At 39.8% G+C, this 7,575-nt stretch overlaps 1 long non-coding RNA gene across 1 annotated transcript; it reads right to left on the bottom strand.

Annotated features, from left to right (window-relative positions):
• Nucleotides 1-1,841: 1,841 nt before the first annotated feature.
• On the bottom strand, nucleotides 1,842-5,752 carry LOC142179578 (uncharacterized). The gene is made up of 2 exons (XR_012708113.1): nucleotides 5,044-5,752; nucleotides 1,842-2,049 (listed from the first exon to the last, which is right to left on the bottom strand). It is a non-coding gene; the product is annotated as an uncharacterized LOC142179578 (long non-coding RNA).
• Nucleotides 5,753-7,575: the final 1,823 nt, after the last annotated feature.

The raw sequence follows: 7,575 nt of genomic DNA, 5'->3' as shown, positions 1-7,575 counted from the left end.
TCTTTTTAGATGCCAACACTTTTCTATGTCATGCCCCGGGGTATTAGAGAAATATGCACACCTTTGAGAAAAATCAAAATTCTTTGGAAATCATTTCGACATATTTATCTAAATCAGCTTCAACATGTCCAATTGCCTCAGCCTTTGGAACAGACTAGCATATGATTCTCCAATAGGAGTGAAAGACTTTTCTCTTTGCTGCTGCCTTCTCATTTTGTACTCCGGCCTTGGTTGGAACCTCTTTCGGGTAGGGGTTGATATGCTTGTAGATGTGGGTAAGACATTTATGGAGGCGGTACAAGTTGTTGCGGGTTTCGTGGATGTGGAGCATATGGTGGTGCATTGTGGATAGAGTACTGGGGAGGTGAGGTATGACTTTGGGGATTCTGTGGAGGAAAGTATCATTGGGGAGGATTATCTGGAGTATGAGGATATTTATGGGTTTGGTATTGAGGCTGAAAGCATTTAGCAATAATGCTCACTGGATTCTGTTGTTGGCGGGGCTCAGCAACATCTTTTCTACCAATCAGAGAACTGACCCGAGCAACTTGTTCATTCCATCTGAACCAAAACCCCCTAAAGCCTTCCTTGGGTTTCTTTTCCATCTGAGATAGGGAAGAGCGGTCTGGGATAATGTCTACATTGTACTGATAGTTCCGAACAAAATCTTGAGCCATGTCCCCCCATGCATGCCACTTACTAGCATCTTGGTGGGTGTACCACTCCAGAGATGTCCCACTTAGACTTTGACTGAAATACGCCATCAATACTTCATCTTTCCCGGAAACATTTCTCATTTCACTGCGATAACCCCTCAGATGGGCTACTGGATCTCCACATCCATCATATATGGCATTTTAGACCCTTTCAGCTTTCTGGATATCTCATCCTGCTCCACTGTCTTATCCGGCTTTGCAGTTTCACCGGGAGGCTCAAAGTGAGGAGCGTAAGAATATGGATCCGAGACCTTGAAAATTGGTTCTGGAGAATAGTGTTGGACATCTGGAGCTTGGAAAACAGTCTCGCTGGAGGATCGAGGAAGAGTAGCTGGTGGATGAGCTACAAAAATACGAGTGGTCAAAGGAGCGAGATATGATGTGCTTTTGAGGGGTGGAGTGTGAAAAGGTTATGGGGAGATATCGGCAGCAGTGGAAACCTGGGCTTGTAATAGTGGTGGGATAGTTGCAGGGTTTCCAGTGTAATTAGTGGGGAATGAAGGTGGAGGATGCCCCCTGATCCAAGACTGATACATTTCTGCCATCTGTTGTTTCAACCTTTGGACCTCCTCTTTCAATTCAAATTCCGACTTCTCAATCCCCTCGACGGGTCAACAATTTTGTGTCCAAGTCTTTGCTAGCCATGGTTACCTTGCTCTTTGACCTTTTGTTGTATGGATGAATTGCCAAAGTGCCACAAACTAACCACCTTCTGTTATGATAACAATGAAAGTAACAAAGGGGAGCAAAACAAAGCCAACATGTTAGCGTTAGGGCATTTATCAAATAGAAATATCACATTGCGTGTAATGCCCCTAGTCACAGTTAACGGTTCTAGAATGGCTTCGAGGGTACAAAGGCCATATAGCATCATCCCAATTTCACTCTTCTTGGCCCATTTCCCTCTTCATTTTCCTTTCCAACACCACTTGGTTTCTCATTTCTTTCACCCTCTTTTCTTTTTTCTCATTTCTCACGTTCCACAACTTCATTCACTTTTTCTCTTTTTTTTGTTTATTTTGTTAAAAGATGCTTCGATCGAACCCTATGTAGGTTTCCTACATATCATGTCCCTCATGAATCAGATCAAGCGTAGTTCTAAAAAAAGTAATGGACAAATAACTAAAACTAAAAATATTTTTGAATTTTTCATTTATAACTTTTTTTTATTTTTCAAATACAAAATGGGATGTAATATAACAAAAGACTCGATATTACTGTACAAGTCAACATGAATGACAGACTCAAAACATAAAAGTATCTATAAACAACTCCTAAATGCAGTGGTCCTGGGGTATTTATCATGCTCGAGCTCTGGTACACTGATCTTTACCTAAATGAAACAAAAATAAGATCAAATAGAGTTAGTGACTCAAGACATATATGATGCCACAACACCTTCTATTGGACACATGCAAGGCATGATTAAGTCTATTTCTGCAAAATGACCTACGTAGCCAAAATGTGGCTATTAGGGCAAACTCAACAAAGATGACCTCAAGACATGAAAAAATACTTCACTAAGGCTTATATGGATTCAAACTCCCAATAATCATGGCCCAAATTAATTTGCAGAAATGACCCATTTTGCAAAAACGGCCGATGTGAACCGAAGTGGCTAAAGATGCAAACTCAATGAGGACGTGTCTTAACTTAATATTACACCTAATTGTGGAATCAAGTTTCTGAGACATGGGTCATTGGACCACTTTTGCGAAAACGATCCCATTTTGTAAGAACAACCGACGTGTCCCAAAGTGACTAGACATGCAAATTTAACAGGAATGAACCTTCAAACTGAGAGGACACATTGTTGTAGACTCAACTCTCTAAGATATGAGATAACAAACTACTTTGAGAAAATAGCTCTATTTTTCAAAAACGGCTGATGTGGCCAAAAGTGACTAGACATGCAAGATTTGGCTAAGACCCCGCGAAACCGAGAACCTAAGACTCACTAGGAAGACCGGACCCTATGTGAGTTGCCTACGTATCCCGCCCCGAAAGACGAGAATCAGGTATGCGTAGTTCAGAAAGATCGGACATGGAAGAAAGCTTTAAAAAGAAATGCAACTAGTTTGGAAAAACTATTTTTTGTCTTTTTGAAAAATGATGGAAAATATAAAATCTTTTTTGATTTTCCTTTTCTCTCTTTTTTTGATTTTTTTGAAAAATGACGGGAAAGTGCAAAATCTTTTGAATTTTTCATTTTTATTTTTTTTATTTTTGTAAAACTATGAAAGAAATATGTGAGTGGGGCCTACTTGCTTCATTTTATGTTTCACCCTCAAATATCCTTGATCCGCCAAATGACCTTTCTACCCTCGTAGATGCAACATTTAGCACATAAGATGATTAAATGTCATTTTGGTCCACTGCCTATTTTTGCCATAATTTGGATAGGCCTCCTACAACGGGACACGATGCTTGGGACCGAACTCTGCTAGATTTAAATGATATGATGCAAACAAGCATGACCTAAAGGCTGACCTACGTTTGGGGATCACTAGACAAGGCAATTCGGGACGACACGTGGTCGATGGCGGCTGCTCTAGCTGTCCGCTCACTCCACGCTCCCACGCCATCCCTTAAAGACACGAGTGACTCACAAAAAGGTCGTGTATGCTCAAACGTACTCCGGAAGACTTGTTGCAAAAAGAAGACCCGAGTTATGCAAATGATCACAATTTATAAAGCAGTAACACATAAAGGAAAAACAGTAAGCAAATAAGCGACTAGCAAATAAAAAACAACATAAAAAATCAAATAAATCAAACAAAACACATAAAAACCTCAAACGAACATCCTAAAAGCCAACAAGATCAAATACTGGCTCGAACCTGCAGCTCTCCAGCAGAGTCGCCAGAGATGTCACACCCCCTTTTTTACAACCTTACTGACCCTCTTAAAATAAATAAAAAGATTAGTAAATCTCAAATAAGGGTTTTTAATTAAAAAGTGACAAAATTGTGTTCAAAAGGAAATTACTCAGAGTCGCCACCTGACATTGATTTCGGTGTGCCAGGTGACCGTTTTTTTAAAAATAATTTTTCCTTTAAAACATTTGGGACTCCAAAACTAGGTCCGCACCAGAGATTTGTGTAAGGGGGTTCATTTGACTCGGGGAGAAGGTGTTAGGCACTCCCCAAGTCCCGTGAAGGTCACGGTTGCGTACTCAATCTAGTTGGATTTTAATACATTCAAATTGAGGTAAAATCACAGAAAAGGAAAACAAACACAAAAGAGGCTCGAGGTCGTCCCCACCTAAATGAAAGAAAATTAAAAGAAGGAAAATTAAAGTTCTAAATTATCCTATGCTACTTCTTCTACGATGTTCGTCACGACCTCCAATTACAGAATACTACGAGGCATTCCCCGAAATAAAATACATATAAATCCTTCGGGGCATTCCCCGAATAAATTAACTAAGGGAACGACCTCTCGCCTCAAACTAACCCAAAATCCTAATGGTATTTGACCAAGCCCGATCCCTATGGCTAAACAACCATTTAAGATTCGTAATGATAAACCAAAATTCAATTATACAACACGTAAAAATATTTAAAAGAAGCTATCAACTAAACTAAAATGGAATGACAGAATAGGTGGTGTTGAAACGTGAAACAAGCCTTGGAACTTTGATTAACCCCATCCATGTATATCATCTCTCAAGTCCAGTGTACTGCATACTATATGGTGGCCAACCTTATAGCTCTATGAAGCCACACAAACTCACTGTTTAATTCAAAACTCTTAACAATTGCACTCAAATGGTATTGAACCCACCAAAACTTAATGATACCGCCAAATAATTCCAACTTGACACAAAGAAGACCTATTAATCTATTGAAAAAATGATGTCCGTCTAACATGTGGATAAAACAACTTTCTGTCTAGACATCCCTTGACAATAAGAACACTAATTACAGTAAACGCTAACACTTTGAAGGGAAGATAGAATTCAAATAAACACTCTATGATAGAAGTAACTTAGGACCTAACAAATCAAGAATAACTTGTGTCGCTTCCGACAATTTCAATGTGCTATGGACAAAATTCTCTATTAATGACTACCCAATTGCAACTTTAAAGAAAATTACTAGAGGACAACCCGACTACAGTAACAAAAACTGACAAGATATAAACTAATATTGATGAATCACTAAGGATCATGATTAGAAAAATTCAATAGGACTCAAAAGCCAATATCATGCTTAACATTATCACATAGAAACCAAAATTAGAGAAAATGGGATAATAGGCCAATACTATATTTCAATCACATAGAAGCCAAACATTAAAGAGAAAGAGAGGGAAAAGAATGGACCTCAACGAGCAAATTCCTTGTAATTAGTTTTGGTCGAAAATACCAAGAAATGATATGCCGACGACGAAAACTTGATTAGAACAGGCAGAAACAACGACGAAAAGCAGAACAACAAAGATTTCTTAAAATCCTAATAGAAACTCAAACGGCGATGAACGGACGACGGCGAACTCGAACGGTCTTCAAACTCAATCTAATAGTTTTTCGAATGAGATCTATCACCCAATACTATTATATAGTTACCGGTTTCTTAGGGGTGTTTAAGGGTTGAAGAAGACGAAGTTAGGTGGCTGATGTTCTGGTTTCCGGCGTGTGTGGCAGAAGAAGTGTGGTGGCTGTTCGCTTGGTTAGAGTGAGAATGGAGGTGGAAATGGCTAGAATAGGGTGGTGGGAAGAAGCAGCAGCCACTGCTTGAAGGGTGATGGAATGGAGATGGTGATCAGGTGTGACCGGTAGGAGATGGAGAGGAGGTCCGACGACGTTTAGGGTGGTCGTTTTGGATTGAAGAAGAAGTTGTCCTCTTCTGGTCAAGGTTTTTGAGAGGTTTGTGGTTAGTAAAGGTGTAGATGAGGGAGCTTGGAGGCGGCGGTGATGGCAAGTGACAGTGGGGTGTGCGGCGGTTGTGTATGGCTGGTCGGAGTATGGTCGACGCCTGACCTAGATGTGAAGAAGAAGGTGACGGCTTGGTTGGTTTTTTCTTCCCCCTCCCTAGGGTTAGGTCTTGTGTATATTAAGAAGGAGATCTGCCGATGGGTCTTTGGGGTTAGGGAAGGGTCAATTGGGAAAAAAAGATTGGGCTTGGTGAATTGGGTCATAAATTTCATAATTTTTGCAATTTGGCTAAAGATATTAATTTCTTTTCTAAAATAATACCATAAAAATGTAAAATTAATCTTAATTAACTAAAACAACTATATTATGACATGAAACCATTTTTGATATTTTCAAGGATTATACTAAAAATAAAAATGGGTTAAAAATAATATTTTTCTAAAATACCTAATACCTTAATTAAATAGAAAAACTAAGTAAAACTATTTTTGTATTTTTCAATTTTGTGATAAAAATAATATAAAAGAGTCAAAATTAGTTGAAATAACTATATTAAACATGAACTAAGTATTTAAATGCTAAAATATGTAAAATCTTGGGGAGGGTAAAAAATCACATGTCTACAATCCATACCGACCATGCCGCACTCCGGTACTTGATGACGAAGAAGGATTCCAATGCTAGACTGATGCGATGGGTCTTGTTACTTCAAGAGTTTGATTTGGATATTATGGACCGGAAGGGTAGTGAAAACCAAGTGGCGGACCACTTGTCCCGCTTGGAGGAGGAGGGGAGGCCTCGTGATGGCCTAGAGATCAATGATTCATTTCCCAACGAACAACTCCTTTCGGTGTCGGTGAATGGTATGCCATGGTTTACAGATGTTGCTAATTTCCTTGTGAGAGGTTTAATCCCGTGTGAGGTTTCTTTTAACCAAAGGAAGAAGCTCAAACGGGATAGTTTGGATTTCTATTGGGATGAGCCATACTTGTTCAAGATTTGCATGGATGGTGTGATCCGAAGGTGTGTCCCGGAGGAAGAGCAATTGAGTATCTTGGAGGCATGTCATTCCTCTCCCTATGGTGGCCATCATGGCGGGGCGAGGACGGCTTCCAAAGTTCTTAGTTTTGGGTTTTATTGGCCAACGTTGTACAAATATGCAAGTGAACTAGTAAAGAGGTGTGATGAATGTCAAAGAACGGGTGGAATTTTGAAGAAAGATGAGATGCCTCTCAATACCTTGAGGTTGATATTTTTGATGTATGGGGCATTGATTTTATGGGCCCGTTTGTTAGCTCGTATGGGAACACATACATTCTTGTGGTGATGGACTATATTTCAAAGTGGGTTGAAGCTGTGGCTTTGCCCAACAATGAAGCCCGGAGTGTTGTTGTATTTCTCAAGAAGAGTATTTTTACAAGGTTTGGTACTCCTCGTGCAATCATAAGTGATGGGGGTCTCATTTTTGCAATAGAGTTTTTGACACTTTGCTTGCAAAGTGTAGTGTCAATCACAAGGTTTCTACTCCCTATCATCCTCAAGCAAGTGGTCAAGTTGAAGTCTCCAATAGGGAAATCAAGAGCATATTGTCAAATACGGTCAATGCAAATAGGACCGATTGGTCAAAGAAGTTAGGATGACGCTCTATGGGCTTATATAATTGCTTACAAGACTCCGATTGGTATGTCTCCGCATCGGTTGGTGTTTGGGAAAGATTTCCGTCTACCGGTTGAGTTAGAGCACAAGGCCATTTGGGCTTTGAGGAAGCTAAATCTTGAATGGGATGTTGCAGCCAATCTTCGTGTGGAGCAGCTTAATGAACTTGATGAATTCTGATTCCATGTCTACGCCAGTTCGTCCTTGTACAAGGACAAGATGAAGTACCTTCATGATAAATATGCTCGTAGCAAGGAGTTCAAAGTGGGTACTTTGCTTCTCTTGTTCAACTCTCGGTTATGTCTGTTTCCGGGAAAGCTTAAG

This window comes from Nicotiana tabacum, chromosome 3 (genome assembly GCF_000715075.1).
Source record: "Nicotiana tabacum cultivar K326 chromosome 3, ASM71507v2, whole genome shotgun sequence".
Taxonomy (NCBI): Eukaryota; Viridiplantae; Streptophyta; class Magnoliopsida; order Solanales; family Solanaceae; genus Nicotiana; species Nicotiana tabacum.
This window is presented reverse-complemented; position numbering and strand designations above follow the sequence as displayed.